The sequence below is a fragment of the Taudactylus pleione genome, unplaced genomic scaffold (genome assembly GCF_031769625.1).
Source record: "Taudactylus pleione unplaced genomic scaffold, aTauple2 ptg000685l, whole genome shotgun sequence".
Taxonomy (NCBI): Eukaryota; Metazoa; Chordata; class Amphibia; order Anura; family Myobatrachidae; genus Taudactylus; species Taudactylus pleione.
In genome coordinates this window covers 1915987-1940000 of record NW_028285087.1, presented here as the reverse complement: position 1 = coordinate 1940000, position 24014 = coordinate 1915987, and positions in this window count along the sequence as shown.

Here is a 24014-nt window from a genome sequence, read left to right as displayed (position 1 = left end):
TTAGAAGAGATGTTGCCTGTAGCAACCAATCAGATTCTACTTAACATTTAACTAGCACCTTCTGGAAGATAATAACTAGAATCTGATTGGTTGCTATGGGCAACATCTCTTCTAAAACTCACTTCTAAATCTCTCACTTTAGTAAATTTACTCCATAATACAAATTAAATATTTCTATTTCAGAAATGGCCATCAACTTTGCTGCCAAACGGAGCTTATAGAGGATGTTTTTGTTGGTACATTTTCATGTTTTAGGACAAAACACTCTTGTTGACACCAGTTTTGATTTCTCATGTCCAGAATGTTTTCTTATAGGGCTGTGGGCTGGAACATATTTAAATCTTGATATACTGTATTTTCCTGCTGAGCTATGTTATGGTTGCATAACCCTCCTTCGGGTGAGAGCGCAAAACACCAATTCCGTTTCCGGGCACCCTAGGCAACATTTCACCAACTGCCCATGCTCCCTCCGATTCATAATATGCCACTCATCAGCCCCCCAAGTTTATCATATGCCCACACAGCAGTGTCCCAAATTCATAATATACTATATAGAATATTACACACAGCAGAGCGCCAAAATCATAATGTACCTCATAATACTACTACCAATTCATAATATGCCACACAGCTGTGCCACAAATTCATTATATGCCACTAAGCCATTAATTATTCCATTAATTTTTTTTTTGTGGAGTCAGCGGCGCCCTCCAGTGGCTGGCGCCCTTAGTTGCCTATTGGTAGCACCGGCCCTGAATTCCGTCCAGTTTTATTCCCGATGCACAATTCTGCTATTGCTGCTCTGCCAATACTACAGCCCAACAGACTTCTGGAACTGGGAGTGTCCTGCATAAATGGGTCATTTGGGAGGAGTGATATTTTCTCAGTTACTTCATTGGCTTCTACAGAAGAGGTCAGGGATTCAGAGCGTGGGGTGCCCATGCCCCCCACACGTCTAGAGTCTAGACCACGTCACCTGATGGACCAGAGCTCGATACTCCTCCTCATGGTGGCCCTGACCTGACATTCGCAGGCCATAAACAACAATAAATAACTAAAGAATAAAAACCAAACAAAGAGTTGTCATTGTAAAAACAGGCAGCACAATCCAGAGAATGAAAGTCAATAAGGGGAAAACGAACATAGACAATTGAAGACCATTCTTAGGATAGGACAAACTTAAAACTGACACACAATGCAAACAAACACACAATACAAAATACAGGAACCAAGATATATTGATATCACCCTTCATATACAGTATATAGCGCTAACATATTCTGCAGCACTGTACTTTCAGCACATTTTATTTAAGCACAACGTTCACCACCAGCGCAACAGTCTTATTTTCCTACCACAGAGACACAAAGGACCTGATTCAGAGCCGCTCGCAAGCGGCCCGATGGTATGCGTACGCGAATGCGCAAACTACTCTGTGCGATCGCAGCCCGCTCGCTCGCCCAGCAAAGACAGTCCAGTGTAATGAGTGACAGGAGATGACGTTTAGTGGGTGGTAACAGGGGCAGGACACGGGGGAGTGGAGGTGCGAACGCAGGCGTGCCTGGGTGTTTCCACGCCGTTTTTAAGGCATGCATAATTAACAGGCAGCATCACAGTACACGTCACATGCCTGGTTTTTACACTGAAGTCCTCGCAGTGCTTGCGGCAGGGTAAAGCAACTACAAGCGCTGCGATCGCATCCGATGGTGCTCGATGTACCAATGTTTTAAGACACTTCCTGGAGATGTGGTGCGCTAGTGGGCGTCTCTACATAGGCTAATGGGTGTCTGCATACACAGAGCGATCCCTCGCACCGCCAAGTGGGTGTGCTTATGCCTTGGCGAGCGAGCGCTTCCCATGGCGTCACTTTGACAAAGTTGCATACGCTGCATGCGAGCGATCGCATCTAGCGAGCGGTTCTGAATCAGGTCCAAAGTCAGGTATGGTTCAGTCAAAAGCTGATAGATCTTTTGGAAAATGGGAACAATTGGAAGCAACTGGTGGAAACAAACTTGGACACGAGAAGAACATACAAACGTCACAATGGTCGCATTTAATATTCTGATAAATGCATTGGTTTGTAGATGTCTACATAAGGGATTAAAATCATATTATGGGCTTAGACTGGCAAATAGTGTCCCTCAAGAGCAATGTAGTAGTGAATAGTAATTGTAGCAAATAGGTGAGGATAAAATTGGGGCATTTAATGTATAAAAAACTCCTTCACATTTTATCCATTGTGGTCATATGACAAATAGATTTATGGGCAGCTGTAAAAATGGTGAAGATGAGTTTGATGAGGTGTTTGGGGGCATCACATTTGACATGTGACACATGAGGCCTTATTCAGAGATGTACCCTCTAGCTATATTTACGTAGATGACTGATTACTCTGCACAGCAGTGAAAAATGTTTCCGATGTGAAAATAGTTACTTCTAATCAGTGGCAGTTGCAAGGTGGGTGCTGCAGCGCATTCCAAAACTGAAGTCTACCCCCAATGAAGTCTACCCCATTCCAAACACTGCTGCTGGGAATCAATTGTTAAACTCACTGGGGATCAGATGGGTCTCCGGATTAGCCTGCCCTAGACTAGCTCCCATTGGCTAGTTTTGAGTAGATTGATAAACAAGTACTTTTGTCTATGTCTGCATATAAATGACTTGAGGATGCTTAATTGGTGCACAACACAGTAGGGGGTATTCAAACAGCTGTCTAACCAAAAAGTGTTACTGCACATAGGCAGAGATCAAAGGCCCCACCATATTGTATCTATATTTTACTAAAACGTGATATTTCTTCCACAAATAGAAGCTTCAAAAATCTCTAGAGATTTACCTGAAATCTGTACGCTAGTCTGGTGTGATTTGGGAGTCACAAAGGCATATCGCTCATAAAAAGTATTGGAGCCTTTTGTTCTATGTCAGACTTGGGGTAACAATTCTAAGTTGAAGCTTGGACTTGTATTTTCCACAGCTGAGTGTGATTCTGTGTAAGCTTTTTCCTTTTTATTTTAACATTGTAACACTCATTTGTACTCTGTAACCCTTTTTATGCACATCATTTCTGTAACTAAGCTTTGTACTTCCTTTTGTAATAAAGTTTTCCATTATTAGTCTTTTCTCACGTATGCTACAGGCCCAGACTTTGAAGAAGCTTTTAGATCGCTATGGTTATGCTTTTATTTCCTGCTGTTATTTATTGCTAGAAGCAGAAGGAGACAGACCAATTAACTGAGTGGTAGTTTGTGTCACGGAGACTGCGTAATTGCGATAGAGTGTTAAGGGATCTGTGGCTACGGAGTATTTTCCCATGGGCGGTGGCAGTATAGAGACATGTATAGGCAGATTAATAGATTATTCAATGCATTATATTAGACTCTGCTCTCTCTGCATCAGGACCTGGAGATCTGCATGTTCACAGTCCGGATGCTCATAGGCTCTGACCATAGTCATGGATACCAATTGGCATCTATCTATCTATCTATCTATCTATCTATCTAAGAATGATGCCTGATCAACTGAACCAGAGGCTCTCAGACTCGGTCCTCAGGACCCCACACAGTTCACGTTTTCCAGGTCACCCAGCAGGAGCACAGGTGTATTCATTACTCACTGACATTTTAAAAGTTCCACTTGTGGAGCTAATTATTTCACTTGTGAATCTGTGAGGAGACCTGGAAAACATGCACTGTTTGGAGTCCCGAGGACCGAGTTTGAGAACCTGTGAACTAACCCTTAATCATTTTTTTATCAGTGCCATTCCTGCAGTTTAAACTATGAATAGACGGATAGCTATCAGCATTGGTTGTCTCATTTGCAAAGCTTTGCTATTGAACAAAATGCAGTGATGAAAAAAGTATTTCACAACTAAAATAAAAAATACTAATTACTAGAAACACATCTAAGAGATAAGTAAATTACTATTTCTTCATACCACAACAAAACCTATACAGTATGTCCGGCAGTTACTATGCTAAGCTTAGTAGGATCCCATAGCTTAAAAATAGTCTGAAAATATTTGACATTCTGACAAGACACAATCAAATCTCAGACAGTTGGTTATTTCTGAGGGATCGTTATGGATGACCGCCAGACCTATGTCCGACAGTTCAAATCCCGACAGCGGAAGACTGGCAGCCCTGAAAATCCCAAAGGTAAGTATTTTAACTATTGCTAACCCTCTCCCCCCCTTAACCCTAATCCTCTTTTAGGGGGTGCCTAACCCTAACCTCCCCCCTAGTGCCTAACCCTGACCCCCCCATAAGTGCCTAAACCTAACCCCCCCTTCCCCACACCCTAAACCTAAGACTCCTGAGGGGGTGCCCAACCCTAACCTCCCCCCGGGGGTGCCTGACGCTACCCCCCCTTCCTCAACCCTAGCCCTCCTGGGGGGGTGTCTAACACTAAGTCCCCCCCCCGGGAGCCCTGAAACCCAACCCTCCCCCTACCTTCATTCGGTATGCCGGGCATCGGGCTCCCAGCGTAGGTCTAATGAAAGGCTTCGGGATTTCGACGCCTGTCATTAGTACCCTGCCGGGATTTGACAGTTGGGAAGCCGGCTGTCGGCATTTCGACCGTCGGCATCCCGACTCCAACCCATTTCTGATATTTGAACTATAGAGCAAATGGTTTAAATAAACAAGTCATATAAAAGAAAGCTTCAGCCATCTTAAGGAGATATTTAAAGGATGCCCACACATTTTTTTTTTTTTTTTTAAATAACATTTTTATTTATTTATTTATTTTTTACTATTTTTAACATTATCAAAGCCTGCACAAACTGTACACCATGGGGGGGATCGCATTTGAATTGCATGTAATCAGGTCCAAATGACAAGATTTCAACTGTTTTTATCCATTTTTTTTAATCGATTTTTAAGGAATCCAAAACCAAAACTGAATCCGAACGAAAACACTAGAGGGTGGTTTGCCAAAACCAAAACTTGATGATGAATTAGAACTAAAACCACAACATGGGGATACGTGCACATCTCTGCTAGTTACCAACACATTTATAAAAAAAAATTATTTTTTTTTGTAACTGGCAGATTTAATTGTTTTCATTGTTATCTATAGAGAGAAAGATCCACCAGATAATTGCCTTCTTACAATACTTCTATCTAACAGTGACCCCTTCAGAGTAGAAGGAGGTGCTGCAATATATTTAAAAATCATACTTTATTTATTATTTATTAACAGTTTCTTATATAGCGCAGCATATTCCATTGCGCTTTACAATTGTAAGCATTAATAGAACAAAACTGTGTAATAACAGACAGATATATAGGTAGGAAGGCCCTGCTCGCAAGCTTACAATCTATAGGGAAATAGGCATTGATAAACAAGGATAGCTGCTATATATTGCATTTTGGCCCAGCCAGAATGCACAGTTTCTTGGTAGGCTGCATGATCCAGTCACACAGGAATGTCGACCAAATGTCATGAGGATGTGAGAGAAAGACGATGTGTGAGATTGTGTGTGGACTGTAAAAGGGGATGTAATTAGATATGGAAGCTATGAAGGTTATGTGGAAGTTCTGGAATCTGATAAGCTTGCCTGAAGAGGTGAGTTTTCAGGGAACGCTTGAAGGATTGGAGACTAGAGGAAAGTCTTATTGTGCTAGGTAGTTCATTCCATAGAGTGGGTGCAGCGCGTAGAGGGACTGACAGAGCGGGGCAGCAGAAGAAGAACGTTTCGCAATTTTGATAAGCCTTGCAGCTGCATTCATAATGGACTGTAATGGTGATAGCCTGTTTTTGAGAAGACCAGTAAGGAGGCTATTGCAATAGTCAATGCGGAAAATAATAAGTGCATGGATTAGAGTTTTTGTAGTGTCTTGTGTGAGATATGGTCGAATTTTGAATATGTTTTTTAAATGTATGTAACATGATTTTGAGACAGATTGAATGTGGGGAACAAAGGACAGTTCAGAGTCAAGGATGACACCAAGGCAGCGAGCTTGTGGGGCAGGGTGGATGGTCGAGGTATCAACAGTGATAGGGAGATCAGGTTGGTAACTGTTATTGACCGGTGGAAATATAATTAATTCTGTTTTAGAAATATTAAGTTTCACGTGGCGAGATGACATCCAAGATGAAATGGCAGAAAGACATTCAGTGACATGGACCAATACAGATGGTGATAAATCTGGGGAGGATAGGTAGATTTGAGTATCATCCACATACAGATGGTACTGAAATCCAAAAGAGCTGATTAGTTTGCCAAGAGAGGTGGTATAGATTGAGAATAGCAGAGGACCTAAGACAGAGCCTTGCAGTACTCCAACTTATAGAGGTAGCGAAGAGGAGGCAGAATCAGAAAAACGAACAGTAAAAGAGCGATCAGAATGGTAGGAAGAAAACCAAGAAAGAGCTGTGTACTTAAGACCTATGGATTGTAGTGTTTGTATGAGAAGAGAGTGGTCAACAGTGTCAAAAGCAGCAGAGAGATCTAGAAGAATTAGGAGTGAGTAATGGCCTTTAGCCTTGGCAGTGACAAGATCATTTACTACCTTAGTCAGTGCTGTCTCTGTGGAGTGTTGGGAACGAAAGCCGGACTGAAGTGGGTCCAATAAGTTGTGTGAGTTAAGAAAGTGTGTGAGGCGGGTGTAGACAAGTCTCTCAAGTAGCTTGGAGGGGCATGGGAGCTGGGAGATAGGACGGTAATTTGAGAGAGAGTATTTGGGTCAGAATTTTGTTTTTTCTGTGGCACCGGACATACTGGGTTCCTGATGCGTGTAATGGTCACATCTCTCTGATCAGTACTCTAATTGCTTCAGTGGCACCGGACACCTGGGTTCCTGATGCCTGTAATGGTTGCATCTCTCTGATCTATTCTCTAATTGCTTCTGTGGCACCGGACACACTGGGTTCCTGATGCCTGTAATGGTTGCATCTCTCTGACCTATTCTCTAATTGCTTCAGTGGCACCGGACACACTGGGTTCCTAGTGCCTGTAATGGTCGCATCTCTCTGATTAGTACTCTAATTGCTTCTGTGGCACCGGACACACTGGGTTCCTAGTGCCTGTAATGGTTGCATCTCTCTGATCTATTCTCTAATTGCTTCTGTGGCACCGGACACACTTGGTTCCTGATGCCTGTAATGGTCGCATCTCTCTGATCTATTCTCTAATTGCTTCAGTGGCACCGGACACACTGGGTCCCTGATGCCTGTAATGGTCGCATCTCTCTGATCTATTCTCTAATTGCTTCTGTGGCACCGGACACACTGGGTCCCTGATGCCTGTAATGGTCGCATCTCTCTGATCTATTCTCTAATTGCTTCTGTGGCACCGGACACACTGGGTTCCTGATGCCTGTAATGGTCGCATCTCTCTGATCTATTCTCTAATTGCTTCAGTGGCACCGGATACACTGGGTCCCTGATGCCTGTAATGGTCGTATCTCTCTGATCTGTACTCTAATTGCTTCAGTGGCACTGGACACACTGGGTCCCTGATGCCTGTAATGGTCGCATCTCTCTGATCTATTCTCTAATTGCTTCAGTGGCACCGGACACACTGGGTCCCTGATGCCTGTAATGGTCGCATCTCTCTGATTAGTACTCTAATTGCTTCTGTGGCACCGGACACACTGGGTTCCTGATGCCTGTAATGGTCGCATCTCTCTGATCTATTCTCTAATTGCTTCTGTGGCACCGGACACACTGGGTCCCTGATGCCTGTAATGGTCGTATCTCTCTGATCTATTCTCTAATTGCTTCTGTGGCACCGTACACACTGGGTTCCTAGTGCCTGTAATGGTCGCATCTCTCTGATCTATTCTCTAATTGCTTCTGTGGCACCGGACACACTGGGTTCCTAGTGCCTGTAATGGTCGCATCTCTCTGATCCATTCTCTAATTGCTTCTGTGGCACCATACACACTGGGTCCCTGATGCCTGTAATGGTCGCACCTCTCTGATCCATTCTCTAATTGCTTCTGTGGCACCATACACACTGGGTCCCTGATGCCTGTAATGGTCGCACCTCTCTGATCTATTCTCTAATTGCTTCTGTGGCACCGTACACACTGGGTCCCTGATGCCTGTAATGGTCGCACCTCTCTGATCTGTACTATAAAATACTTAATTACCTTGTGTTATTGTCACTTTGCAATTTCTGGTAAATGGCAGAGGCATTTAAAGTGTAGTAGGGTTCGTGCATTGTAGCTTTTGCTAATCTGATTAAAACCCTTACCTCCTAAATGTTCTGATTTCAGTGGAACAGTCCTGATATGAGGGCTTTGTCAATGCATTCCGACTGCCAGACATTTGGGGAGTTATGTCCATTCACTGCTGATTTGTATAAGAGAAGCAGTGAACAGACGCCATGCACACTAGTTGCAGCACTCAAAGGATGGTAGGAAGGGGGTCTGAAGCCAGGTCTGCAGGTCTGGCCAACCTGTGGCTCTCCAGCTGTTATAAAACTACAAGTCCCAGCATACCCTCCCACCGATCAGCTGGTAAAGCATGCTGGAAATTGTAGTTTCACAACAGCTGGAGAGCAACAGGTTGGCCAGGCCGGGCTTAGAGATTTTCAGCCTAGACACACTCCAGAGGGCATGGTCATGATGAAGACACAATTGTCCCGCCCAATCCATTGCAGGATGCGGTAAGGTTGTCTGACCCCACAAAAGCCCAGGAGAACTCTCCCAAATGTATGAGTCTCACAGAAATTCCTGGAGAGTAGGCGAGTATGGTGTAATACCATATAGCAGTGATTCCCAACCTCGGTCCTCAAGGCACACTAACAGTCCTGGTTTTAGTGATATCCATGCTTGAGCACAGGTGGTTAAATCAAAATAACTGAAGTACTAACTAAGTCACCTGTGCTGTGCAGTGACCAGCAGTGCATAGACATGTACGAGGTCTAAGAAGCCCTGTCACTTAACCTTCAGTTTTAAAGTTTTGCTTTGTTCACTGCAGCTCAGTGTGTGTGATGTCATGACATAATGTGCACCGCACTGCTGAAAAGCAGAGGATTGGTGGTGCGAAGAGGAGCAGCCAGAAGACACAGAAGAAGGTAAGTGACTGAGTGCTGTAGCCAGATTGATGTAAGGGGCTGAAGCTGGAGAGACACTAGGGGGCTTGAGAAACAGAATGAGTCTTTAGCTGGAGAGAGAAGCTGCAGGGCTGGAGAGACAGAAGGAGGCTGGAGCTGGAGAGACACTAGGGGCCGGAGATGGAAATGCACTGGAGGGCTGGAGAGGGCTCAAAAGATGGAAGGTGGCTGGAGCTGAAGAGACACTCGGGAGGCTGAAGAGACACTGGGTGACTGGCTGAAGTTGGAAAGACACTGGGGAGCTGAAGAGACAGAAAGGGGCTGGAGAGACTGGGGAGCTGCAGAGACAGACTTGTTTACTGGATAGGCAGATGGGAGCTGAAGCTGTACAGGCACTGTAGAGTAGAAGGGGGCTGGAGCTGGAGAGACACTGAGGCTGGAGAGACAGAATGTGGCTTGAGCTGGAGAGACACTGAGGGCATTATAGAGAAGCACTCTATGTGGCCTCTGTTCCTGGCCTAAAAGCTGGTGGGCACTAAGACCTACTGTGGCTCTCTCTGGAGGTCTGACCTCCAACATGCCTACTGCACATGCACGAATACTCAGTGTGTCTTTCTCCTTCATGAATGGACATGCTCTTGAGTACATCACTCTATCTGAAGCCACAAGACTCCTAAACTCCACTGGATCACCACCACTTAGCATAATAAGCACCCTTCTGGCACTACTATATGCTAAACTGCACCTGGTGCACTTCAACATTCAGCATACCCCATACACTGCAGGCTGCATCTGGCAATATCCCTGCAGCCTTTACCGATCAATTAACCTTGTGTCACGTTACCTGTTTCTACTTGGTTAATAAACTGACTCCCTGGTTAAGCCAATCTGCTGTTTGGACTTCCATATGCACATCCGCTGCACTCATCAAGTTAGTCAAACTCTGCCAATAGGTTATGGGCCTAGCACACTTACTTATCTAGCACAAACGTGCACAAGCCAACTTGCCCAGATAATGCTGTGTGAAGACTGGTGATACCAAGAATACAGACTGCAATGACATGGAATTAGAGGTTCTGAGTGAGTATGGAAAATCCCTTATTCACCTGTGTGAAAATGTACAGTGCAGGGAACAGCATGAGCACTGCAAAATTAACCTTTATGGAGAATTATGCCAAATGGTAACTTGCTATGTAGATGGAATTAATGCGGGAAAGGCTATGGAAGGTTACTAGCAATCCTGGTGATAATCTAAGTCCGGATGATGTGAACAATTGTTTTAGCTGTGGAGCACCATGTATATTCCATTATTCATGGAAATACAACTGTACATGATATGTGGGTGATTTTACAAATGTCTTATGATGACAGAGGCCTAATGAGATAAATTAACTTAAGGCATACTTTATAAGCATAATACATGCAAGAACATGAATTAATATATAGATAATGTGTTGTCTATCTCTCAGCAATTGACTTTAGTGAACATCTTAATAGATGACGAGGAGTTTGCAATGGCGATGCTGCAATAACTTATGCCAGAGTATGACTTCTCAGTAGTACCTTTAGAGTCTAGTGATATGAAGCTATTAACAGAGATTGTGTGGGCCAAGCTAATGCAGTTTCGACAGCACAAAAAAGCCCAAAAAGACAAAGTACAGTTGTTTCAAATGAGTGAACTAAGTGGTACCTCATCACATAAGCATGACAGCAGGAATGAGTCAGCATTGAATGTATCATACAGCCACCACAAGGACTGTTGGTGCATGGACTCAGGAGCCACAAGATACATTATGTTCAATGAGACTTGGTTCAAGTAAATAAATCTGTGTGAGAGTGAATTTTAAGGCTATAAGAGACAAAGTCCTAAATGCCACAAATGTCAGGACAACTACTGTACACTTAAGAATTAAAGGCAAAACAGTTATTACAGGCATAGAAGACTGTAAGCTCCATAAGCAGGACCTTCCTTCCTTCCTCCTGTTCTTATCATCTACTTCTCTTGCACACCTGCTGCACACACTCCTTGGGCTTTCTGTCCCTGGACCCCAATTATCTGTTTTTGGTTTTTCCAGTTGAACTATACCGGTCATTTGCGCTCACGCTGACAGCTACGGGTTTTAGCTGACACTGTTCTTTTCAATTAGATACATTGTATTAGTGTCTGTGTCAAGATATGTAATGCTATTTGTACTGTACTATTTTACCCTGTATTGTCTTGTTATTTTCCTGTATGTACGGCACTATGGAACACTTGTGGCACCTTATAAATAAAATGTAATAATAATAATAATAATAATACTATTTATGTCTGATATAGGGATGAATTTTATTCCATTAGTGTACTAGAAAATAAGGGATACGGTCCAGGTCGCAAAGGGTCAGTGTGTTGTATACAACCAAAGAGGGACTGTAATTGCAGCAATAGACCGCTTCTAATAATTGTATATCCTAGACAAAAAGGAATGTTGTGTGATGGCAGCGTCTGAATAAAAACAGTCAATATACACAAACGTGTAGATGGCATGGCGACAGGGATGTCTGTGAACAATCCTGAAAGACCAGAATGTTAAAGTTGTGTGAAAGGCAAGAAAACCTTTTGCGCCTTATACAAATCAGCATCTAGACCTATAGCATTGGAAATATCGCCTACCAATGTATATGCATCAATTGAAGTGGAATCTATAGGGGCTAATTTTCGGGATAAAGTCTCGCGATGCAGAGATTAGCTATTCAATAAAATAGCTTTTTCCCCGCGTCAAAAAAACAGGACTTCCATGCGAGAACACACTGATCCCGCGAGAACTGCGGAATCAGTGTGTTATTCACGCTCGCGCGAGGCCGAATAGGGCGGCCTCAGGCAGATTTTACCTCGCACCTACATGAGGTGTGAGGTAAAGCCTGACAACGCGGGGACACCCGCGCATGGAGTCCCCGCTAATTGAATCCTGACCTGTGCGATAATTAGCTGCGGCTAATTGGATATGCCCCTATGAGTGGGAACTGATACTTTATGACACTCATTGATGATGCTACTAGGATGACACATGCTTACCTACTAAGAAACAAAAGTGAAGTTACAGGCTAGATCAAAGAATACAACAGTCTTGTAGTGAATCAGACATGCCTGAAAAGAAAAGTATAATAACTGACAATGGCAGCAAATACAAAAAAATTACAAAAGATTTTGGGCAGAATAAATTCAAACAGCTGTTTACCTCAAGAATTGATCACCTAGAGCATCAGTCAAAGACCAGACACAATTAAAGGTGGGGACCGGAAAAAGGCCAAGTATCAACCATTTACTTAATTGGCTGAGACAAGATCAGTTTAAAATTGAATCGCGGCGACGCCATCTTGCGACTGGCCGCAAGACGCCATCTTGGAAATTAGATCGCAAGACGCCATTTTGCGAATGGCCGCCCAAGCGCCATTTTAGATAAACTCACATTTAAGTACATATGGTGATATTACTATTAGCACCATGCGATTGCATCTTTCATCATTTCTCATATACACAGTAATACGCACAATTGCGCTGTTAACTAGTCACATATTAGCGAATGCATAAATTCCTATATGAAAACACAGTTTAGTAGCTAAATGCGCACGCACCCGCACCAAGTTAACTAGCGTCTTTATATCAAACCCCGCATACTCACACATTACATATTCACATAAGCTTTAAGGTATAAGATTGTTCATTTAGTATAAATGCTATGAAATAAAGATTGTTTGGTAACTAAGGTTTTATACATGATAAGTAAGCCGTGTTTGGTTTTGTACTGATGCGTACTCTTTCCACAGTATTCCGGTATTATCGGTGGGGAGATCGCATCATGCATTCTCAACTTATGGACCGCAGAGACTTCAAGCAACAAAATGTATATGATATGAATAACTCTTAGGATGTTGCATGTGGCGGGAGGGCAGGGACCCCCAGTTGTCAGAGGCTCGGTTGTGTCTATTTGAATCAGCCTGTTAAATGCTCTGTAACAGATGGATCCCCCTTGGGAACCAATAGCATCAGCAACAAACATCCCTATTGTTTTGTCTATTCCTGGGGGGTATAAATATGTGTGCTCCAACACTAGGTCTTTAGTCTTCGTGCTGAATGCTGATAGACGAGGGGTTTCTTGCTGAGCCTAACATCTGGTCCAGAAGCACTGCGTATGTATACTGTACTTGGGTCTGTATAATTCCTTTGTGCCGAATTGTGTCTGGATCAATAGCATGTAACTGACTGTACTTTTATAAATGATTTCCCCAATCCCAAAAAGGAACTAGCCAAATGTCAAAGATTTTTGAGAAATTTGGGTAGTTCACATGAGCCCATTAATAAAGATTGGCGTGTGGTGTTAAGGGCCGGCCTACCACGCAATACCGACGTGACAAAATTTATCACGTATTGTGTATTGGATCGTGACGTTCCCTTAACCGACCAAGTAAACCAAGGTAACATTTCCCGCATTGTAACTCAATTGGGTATATATTTTCCAGTAGTAGTTAACTGGAACAAAATTTTCACCATTAAGCAAAAGGAGAGTGAATCTGCAGAAGATTATTGCGACCGGGCACTGCAGGCTATCACCCAGTACACTGGGATAGAGGATATTAAAGATAGCACTCACCACAGGGGAATGATAGTCACGGTACTCATGGACGGTCTGAAAGAGAGTTTAAAAACCCGGGTTCAGACCTCACAGCCTGGCTGGCGGGGACTCACAATAGATACCCTCATAGAAACCGCCATCGAACATGATAAGAAAATCTCAAAGAAGAGAGAAGCCCAGGGCGAAAAACTAATGGCTGTCAATATCCAAGCTCTGGAGGGAATGACGGTAACATCACAGCCAACAGACACACTTGCACTTGCACACACATTTACATCTGAACAAGTATGTGCCCTCACTAACCCCATGCAACAACAAACACAACTCTATCCCACTAACCCGATACAACCACAGGTCCCATACTACTCACAAACTTCTTATCCCCCACAATACCCTTACCCTCCCTATCCTTACCCATATCCACCACCTTTACCCTCTGCTCATACCTCACAACAACACATGTCTTCACCAGATCCACGAACATGTTTTAACTGTAAACAAACAGGACACTTAAGTAGAAACTGTACAGTAAAAAGAGTAGGAACCCCAAGTCAGGGAAGACCTGGATATCCTCATGAGGGATATGCACAGAGACCAGCAAATGTCCAACAGGCACCAGCTCCAATTGTGGCCGTAAATGCTTTATTGAAGAATTGTAGCCAACGCTAGGGGTCAGGTCATACCTGTAGTCTACAGATAGTCAGGTTAACGGGAAGTACTAGGGAAGAACCGGTCATGATGGTTGATGTAGCTGGTACTGAATATCCTTTTCTTGTAGACACAGGGGTGACCAGGTCAGTGATAAAATCTCCCATTAATTTACAGGTGACCAACGAGACAGTACCAACAATGGGTGTAACAGGTAAAGTGGAACATTATCCTTTAACAAAGTCCACAGAGGTTACTATTGGGCCGTTGCATACCAGGCATTCTTTCCTTCTGGCTGCTGCGGCTCCTACTAACCTGCTGGGAAAAGACTTGTTATGTAAGATGGGATCTGTTATATATTGCACCCCTGATGGTGTATTTTTAGATATCCCAGAGAGAGTTGCACACGAGGTGCGGGATATATTGAACACTCCCCAAAGGATAATGTATCACTCTACAAGTTTAAATGAAAATCCATCCCAGGTAGAAGAAATGTTGTCCCAAATTCCAGATTCCCTTTGGACTAAGGATGGATAGAACACTGGATTAATGGCAAATGTAAGCCCTGTAATGGTAAATTTAAAAGGCAGTAGGCAAGCTCCAAAAAATTCCCCAGTACCCACTAAAACAGGAGGTAGAATTAGGGTTTTTTCCAATAATTGAGCGATTATTGAAACAGGGAATTTTAGTTTGTACAGCTAGTATAGCCAACAGTCCCATGTTTCCAGTGAAAAAGAGTGGTGGGAGGGGTTATAGGCTGGTACAAGACCTTAGAGGTGTTAATAAGGTGGTAGAGAGCCAATTCCCTGTAGTGCCAATTCCAGCTGTCATTCTGATGCAGATCCCACCAAATGCAACCCATTTCACTGTCATTGACCTCTGTTCTGCTTTCTTCTCTGTGCCTCTCCACCCTGACTGTCAGTATCTATTTGCATTTACATACAGAGGTTTACAATACACATGGACACGGTTACCCCAAGGTTTCATAGACAGCCCCAGTATCTTCTCCCAGGCATTGCACGACTGTTTACAATCTTTCCAACCTGCCAATGGATCTGTTCTAATTTAATATGTGGATGATTTATTGCTATGTTCTGACTCGTTTATGTCATGTTTAAATGATACTAAACATTTGTTACTTCATCTCTCGCATACAGGACACAAGGTGGCTAAGGACAAACTACAGCCGTGCCAATCCAGAGTAATATATTTGGGACACTGCCTAACCCAGGGTTTACAACATCTTACAATGGATAGAATCCAGGCCATACAAAACATGACACTGCCGCAGAATCAACAGCAAATTCGTACCTTCTTGGGAATGTGTGGATACTGTAGAATGTGGATCCCAGGTTTTTCTATTTTGGCCTTACCTTTACAGGAATTAGTCTCTTCCTCAAAGCCCGATCATGTCGTACACACAGAGGAATCAGAGCAGGCTTTCCTTAATCTTAAGGATAGTCTGACAAAAGCTCCTGCATTGGGAATACCTGATTATGAAAAACCTTTTGATTTGTATTGTACGTAAGCCGATGGTTGTGCTGCAGGTGTCCTTACACAAAAACATGGTGATGCCAGTAGGCCCGTAGCATACTACAGTGCCCAATTGGACACTGTGGCAAGATCACTCCCCACCTGTTTGAGAAGTGTAGCAGCTACCGCTCTATTGGTGAGTAAAAGTGAGGATGTAGTATTGGGTCATGATATGATTGTCTACACTCCCCATGCTGTATCTGCTCTGTTGAACTCAGCTCAAACCAGACACGTCTCTTCAGCTAGGTTTATCAAATGGGAATTAGCTCTAATCGCACCCGCAAACATTACTGTTAAACGTTGCAGCACGCTGAATCCATCAACGTATTTAACAAAATGTACAACATGATGTACAAAGGGTGGAAGGAGAGGAGTTGCTGGCGGGAGGTGAGTTCAGCAGACATAATGATACGCACGATTGTATGACATATCTGAATCAGACATTTACTGCTAGACCTGACATACATGAAACACCTTTAGAGAATGTGGAAGTGACCTTTTATACGGATGGGAGTTGTCATAGACAAAGAGACACAGGTGAATTATGTACAGGTTATGCTGTTGTAAATGAAACAGACATCATAGAAGCTAAGCCTCTTGGTCCTCCTCACTCAGCCCAGGTGGCAGAGTTAGTAGCACTAACTAGAGCGTGTGAACTGGCAGCAGGCAAATCTGCTAACATTTACACTGACTCGAGGTATGCATTCGGGGTGGTGCACGATTTTGGGGCTCTATGGCGTCTCTATGGAGAAATTTTATGACAGCAGCAGGCACACCAGTTGCACATTCCTGACACATAAAACAGCTTTTAGAAGCAATCCAACTGTCCAAAGTGGTGGCAGTAATTAAATGTAAAGCCCATACATGTGAGGATGATCCGGTGTCACTGGGCAACAAAAGAGCCGATGAAGCTGAAAAATGGGCAGCAGGGTTAAAAATGTGTTCTCCAACTGAAAAAATTATGTCTTTCCAAACAATTGATATGCTGAAATTAATTGAGATGCAAAATTTGTGTTCAATTCAGAAAATATCCATTTGGAAGTCCAAGGGATGTGGGCAAGAGTCCTCCGGGCTCTGGAGGGACGGACAAGGTAAGCCAGTTGCCCCCAAGGCATATTACCCCAGCCTGGCTGAGGCAGCACACGGTCTGACTCATCTGGGTAAACAAGGTATGTGCAAGTTGGTGAGGGCATACTGGTGCGCACCAGGTTTTTCTTCACAAGCAGAAAAGATAGCAATGTCCTGTCTGACCTGCTTGAGAAAGAACATAGGGAAAGCAATCCCTACCGAACCATCCCACATTCCACCGACTGATGGACCTTTCCAGGTGATACAAATTGATTTCATCCAATTACCACCCTGCAGGAACCTTAAGTATGTATTAGTGTGCACAGATGTATTTTCTAACTGGGTTGAGGCCTACCCAGCGGCCACTAATACTGCTGCATTTACTGCCAAGAAAATAGTTCAGGAATTTGTATGCAGGTACTGTATCCCTAAAATCATCGAGAGTGATCGGGGTACTCATTTCACAGGTGATGTTTTTCAAAATATGTGTAAGCTGATGGGTATTAATGACTTCATACCCCCTACCGACCGCAAGCCAGTGCCAAAGTAGAGAGGATGAATGGGACTATTAAAAATAAGTTAAGTAAAATCTTGGCAGAGACTGGACTAGGATGGCCAGAAGCATTACCTTTGGTCCTACATAGCATAAGGACCACTCCTAGACCTCCTCTGAATCTGTCTCCATTTGAAATATTGTTCGGTAGACAACCTCATTTGATCATAAGTCCACAGGAAGACCTGAAGGGTAACACCGAGGTAACTGTAAAGTATCTTATTTCAATGAGTAAGCAGTAAAAGCAACAGCAGCAGAAACTGAAATTGTTGTCTACTGATATGCCTGAAACTAACTGTCATGATGTTGAACCAGGAGAATATGTAATGATCAGAAATTTCTTGCATTCAGGTTGTTTGACTGATCAGTGGGAAGGTCCGTACCAGGTGCTGCTGACGAGTACTACATCTTTGAAGGTGGCCGAGAGAGATACCTGGGTCCATTCCACTCACTGCAAAAAGGTCAATCAACCGGTGGAGAAACAAGTCAGAGACAAGGCTGATAGTGTGGACCTGTCGCTCACGAGCTTGTTCCGGGAGGATTGAAAAGGTTGTAGTTAGATACCTGAGCTAAAATAAACTTGCAGGTTTTGTTGTGACAATGGACGGGCCTGCTGTGTTCATTTTCATATTCTCTTTTAGAGTGTTCACCATCCTGGTCGGTTCGTGGGATATCCAGTTTCTATGATGGGAGACCGATCGAGGAAATGGGAGCTGATGGCAGTGCTGATGGTGTGGAGTCAGGAGGAGTGCAATGCCAATCAGGGGAGTGTCTGACCAATCTTAGTACTGTTATTGTTAAAAGGGCTGTCATTCCGGATACTCGGGGAAGGTGTGGAGGTTTATTGTCTGAAGATTCCTGTATTTGTGAGCTATGTGGGTCCCTAGTTGATGAGAACTGTATCCAACGGTGCCAACCTAAATATAACCCGTACTGGGGTGGGTATCCTTTAGAGGATTATCATAGCATGGTAGGCAAGTGTTAAATCAAACTGATTGCTGGGTGTGTTCACATGTGCCACAGGGACAGCATAATGTAGGGTTGGTGCCATTTCCACTGAATATCATGGACATTTTAGAATTACAGAAAGGGAAAACATTGGATGGAAAATTCCTCTTATCCAAACCACCGCATTTCAAACTCCTTCAATTCCAAGTAGATAGATCACTTTTGTGTTTAAACATAACCAACCCCAATAAACCCGGGAGTTGGGAAGTGACGGGGAATAGTCAGACGATGACCTTCTCACAAAGAGCTGATAATGAGTCCGTAAATCATGATCTGTTATGCTCAATTAAATCTGGTGGGAAACATTTTAGGTATAGGTATACATTGAGTTCCATCAAAGAAATTATTGGTAAGGTGCCAAATGGTTATTGTGCTAAAATAATACAGCCAGAAACTTGCATGTACCAGTTGGAAGACCCAGAAATAGGATTGTTTGCAAAGGAAATGTGCTTAATGATAATGATGCATACCATTCCTTATGTTCTCCCTGATAATGTATATTTCATATGTGGAAGAAAAGCGTATAAATGGCTCTCCCTGAGTTCCGAAAGTTTGTGTTACCCGGGAAGAGTAGTCCCAGAAGTTATGATCCTCACACATGTTGAAATGCTTGGTATACATAAAAACACATCGTCACCATATCTTCACACTCAATATGAACACAGAGGCAAAAGAAATATGATACCTGGTGACGTGCATAAAGCCACTCAGTTAATCAGTGAGACAACTGGCTTTCAAGTTTTAGTTGCACTGGATCCCACCAGGATTGCTCGGGGTACATTAAATTTTAGGTATATTCAGGAACTTGCTAAATTGATAGATAATATCACCGAGATGTACAATGACACATTCAGGTATACAGGGAGAGAATTGCAAGCGTACAAGAAAGAACTGGTGCAACACAGGCTAGTGTTGAATTATTTAACTGCTGTTACTGGAGGGTATTGCGTAACGTTAGCCACCCAGTTCGGAGAAAAATGTTGCACCTATGTCACCAATGATACCAGCGACCCCAAGGAGGTCATAGACCGAAAGATGGATGAAATTCTGCAGCTAAAATGGGAGTTTCGTAAGAACCATAACGCTTCAGTGGCTGAAGTAGGGGAATAGATAGAAGGATGGGTTTCATGGCTGAACCCAGTAAAATGGTTCTCAGGTCTAGGGGAATGGGTCCAGGAAGTAATCGCTAGCATAGGCAAATTCTTGATCCTTATACTAATTGTCATCATAATAATTGGCATATGTGTCCGGTATGTTCCTATTGTATTGAAGTGTGGAAAATGTAAAAATAGAATAAAACGCAAGAACGAAACTATGATGGTGGTCAGTAATGACAATATGAATACGGAGGTAAATATAGAGCTGCATTACAACCCTGAACTAGGAAATACCATCATTTGATGTATTATATTTAGATGTGCATAGAATGTATTATTGAAATGTTAGTTTTAGAACACCACAGATAATGTAAAGTCTCAATTCCCCTTCAAGACTGCTTTAATAAGACTGGTGCATTCCCACACCTTTCACATGATCTTCCAAGATCCGTGGTGTGTGTATAATAGTAGTTTTATGTCCTCACCCAGAGACACATTATTGATGGATTAAGAACCACCTTGTGCCATCCCACAATAATACTAAATAATATGTAAATGTAAGCCTAAATTAAATTCAAAAAGTAGATTGTGATAGCATGTTGTTTGCTATCAAAGGGTGGACTGTCAAAGCTGGATAATTGGCTGAGACAAGATCAGTTTAAAATTGAATCGCAGCGACGCCATCTTGCGACTGGCCGCAAGACGCCATCTTGGAAATGAGATCGCAGGACGCCATTTTGCGAATGGCCGCCCAAGCGCCATTTTAGATAAACTCACATTTAAGTACATATGGCGATATTACTATTAGCACCATGCAATTGTATCTTTCATCATTTCTCACATACACAGTAATACGCACAATTGTGCTGTTAACTAGTCGTATATTAGCGAATGCATAAATTCCTATATGAAAACACCGTTTAGTAGCTAAATGCGCACCCACCCGCACCAAGTTAACTAGCGTCTTTATATCAAACCCCGCATACTCACACATTACATATTCACATACAAGGTTTCATAATCTTTAAGGTATAAGATTTAAGATTGTTCATTTAGTATAAATGCTATGAAATAAAGATTGTTTGGTAACTAAGGTTTTATACATGATAAGTAAGCCGTGTTTGGTTTTGTACTGATGCATACTCTTTCCACTGTATCCCGGTATTATCGGTGGGGAGATCACATAATGCATTCTCGACTTATGGACCGCAGAGACTTCAAGCAACAAAATGTATATGATTTGAATAACTGTTAGGATGTTGCATGTGGTGGGAATCTAGGGACCCTCAGTTGTTGGAGGCTGGGTTGTGTCTATTTGAATCAGCCTGTTAAATGCTCTGTAACAGATGGATCCCCCTTGGGAACCAATAGCATCAGCAACAAACGTCCCTGTTGTTTTGTCTATTCCTGGGGGGTATAAATATGTGTGCTCCAACACTGGGTCTTTAGTCTTCGTGCTGAATGCTGATAGACAAGGGGTTTCTTGCTGATGCCTAACATCTGGTCCGGAAGCACTGCGTATGTATTCTGTACTTGGGTCTGTATAATTCCTTTGCGCCGAATTGTGTCTGGATCAATAGCGTGTAACTGACTGTACTTTTACTTGAATAATACTTGTGCTTTGGAACCACAGATTCCAGGTCTTAAGTTTTTATTTACTGTATGACTGCGTACACAAATTAGCGTCATCTTTAGAAGGTATAGGCAGGATATTAGAAGGTATAGGCAGGATATTAGAAGGTATAGGAAGGAGTGTATAGAGGTTCTGAACCAGTATCGTTACATGCTAGGATACTTTCAAGAAAAAGAAAGATTACAGACTGTTGGGCATCATTGACAAAAGGCTTCTAAAGTCAAGAGACTCAGGGGTAAATTTACTAAGATTCAAGTTTGGTCGAGATGACAACCTCGGGGGAGCTCAGGCATGTTTTTCATCTTGCAAATTTACCAAAGACAAACTGAGTTAATTTACAGTGGGGTACAAGTGCTAGCCGCCTGCCGGCACTTGTAGTTCCACAAGTGCAAAAGGGCAGGCATGCTGGCACCTGCAGTTCCACTAAAAAATACAATAGTTTAATACTATTTTATACTTTATTACCCCTGTACCCTCAGCACAGGGTTGCGGGGAAGAGCCCCGGGCTTCATACCAAGCCTGGGGTTATTGGGAGAGGGGGGACCCCACCTCCCCTGAGATCCCTGGCTTGTCCTGACTGGCTTGGGGTGAGAATGCTTGGGCCATGGAGACACAGTAATAGGGTTTCCTGGCTGTGGCATTACACCCGGGTGGTTTGGGTCCGATGCTGGTTTTAAATATAGTGGGACCCATACACAATTTTTCCCTCCTATATTTAAAACCAGCACTGGCCCTGAGCCAGGTGCTGGTTCCTAAATTATGGGGGAACTCTACTCGTTTTGTTCCCAGTAATTTTTGAAACCAGGACTGGGTGGCCAGTCCAGGGCTGGTTATGCTTTTGGGGGGGACCCTATGTAATTTTTTTAAGATTTAACCCTTTTTTAAGAGGTATAAGACACAAGCAGCCTTCACATATCTCACTGATATGTTCAGGTTGTTTGCTCGGTAGCTGCAATCTCGAGTAAGTAATCTCATCTAAATTTGCAACTCGGGGGAGATATCTTGATCTGTTTCACCATCGGAAAACTCACTTTCAGCTAAACTCATTTCTTAGTAAATTTGCAAGATGAAAAACGGGAAAATCATCTGAGATTCGGCGATGCAAATCGAGATTAAAAAAAAAAAACTCGAACAAACTCTAATCTTAGTAAATTTACCCCTCAGTGTTTAACGAGACGACATCAGCTAAAGACAAGAAAGATATCATAACACCACAAAGATTTGTGATGCTGGACATGACTGCAGCTGGAAGCCTGTCAGAGACTGCAACAGTAAACACAGACGATTAATTGAAAAGCAGGAGTACTGTGAGGAGCAACACAGGAAAACCTCCCAAAAGATATAGGACATCATTCAGACCCGCTCGCTAGGACGCGATCGCTCTGAACGATTTTCGCCTTTCTGCGCATGAGTATAATTCGCAGTGCGCGTGCGCAAGCCATTCATTGCAATCTGATTTTGGTTGCTCGTAAGCCACTATCAGGTCACTGCTGTGAGTGACAGATAGCGCCATTTGTGGGTGGTAACAGGGGAAGGGGCTTGTGAACGGGGGAGTAGTACTGCAAACGCAGGTGTGTCTGACCGTCAAAACAGAGTTTTAAGGGTGTGCATAATTTAAAGGCCGCATCATTGTACACATCACCTGCATATATTTCAGCCCGCACTGATCGCTGTGTTTGCGGAAGGTTAAGGCAACCCCAAAGGCCGCGAGCAGCTCCGATGCCTCACGATGGTCCCGATTAATAAAACATTTCCTGGAGATGACGTGTGTTGCAAGTGGCACGGAGGCGTCTTCAGACACTTGCGAGCGCACTTTGCTGCAGCTCGCTAACACACAGTGGACATCCTTTACGCGACGCAGTGCGAGCGCTTAATTTAAATATCCGTCCCCTTTCTGCAAGCGAGGGATCGCATCTTTGGGGGAAATTTATCAAAGTTTGGAGAGAGATAAAGTGGAGAAAGTTAAAGGGGGATATGTAACAAGCCTGGGAGACACATAAAATACCAACCAATCAGTTTCTAACTATCATTTTTCAAACACAGCTTATAAAATGACAGGAGCTGATTGGTTGGTATTTTCTCTCTCTCCACTTTATCTCTCTTTAAGGTTTGATACATCTCCCCCAAAGTACCAACCTATCAGCTGCTAACTGTGATTTTCAAACAGCCTGTAACATGGCATTTAGGAGCAGTTAGAAGTACTTTATCTCTCTCCACTTTGCATGTCTCCAAGCTTCAATAAAGCTCCCCTTTTGTCTGCTGTGAACCTCAAACACGAGAGACAAAGTCAAGTACAGGTTGAGTCTCCCATATCCAAATATTCCGAAATACGGAATATTCTGAAATACGGAATATTCTGAAATACGGAATATTCTGAAATACGGAATCATTTTGGCATGACTGAGATAATGAAACCTTTGATTTTTGATGGTTCAATGTACACAAACTTTGTCTAAGTTCACAAATTATTAAAATATAGTATAAAATGACCTATAGGCTGTGTGTATAAGGTGTATATAACACATAAATGCATTCTGTGTGTATATTGGGGTCCCATTCCCAAGATATTTCATTATGATATGCAATTATTCCAAAATATGGAATATTCCGTTATCCAAAATGCCCCTGGTCCCAGGCATTTTGGATATGGGAGACTCAACTTGTAGTGACTGGTGAGAGTGAAAATCTACCATAAGTTTAAAAGATGACAGCAAATGTCCACCAAGCAGAGGACAAGAGGACCAAATAGCAAAAGTCAAGCTGTTGCTACTGTAAGTGACAAGTTCAAGCTTAAAGATCTTGGACCTGCACATCCTCTATCAGGTCTGAGGATCATACAAAACCTAACTGCTGAGAC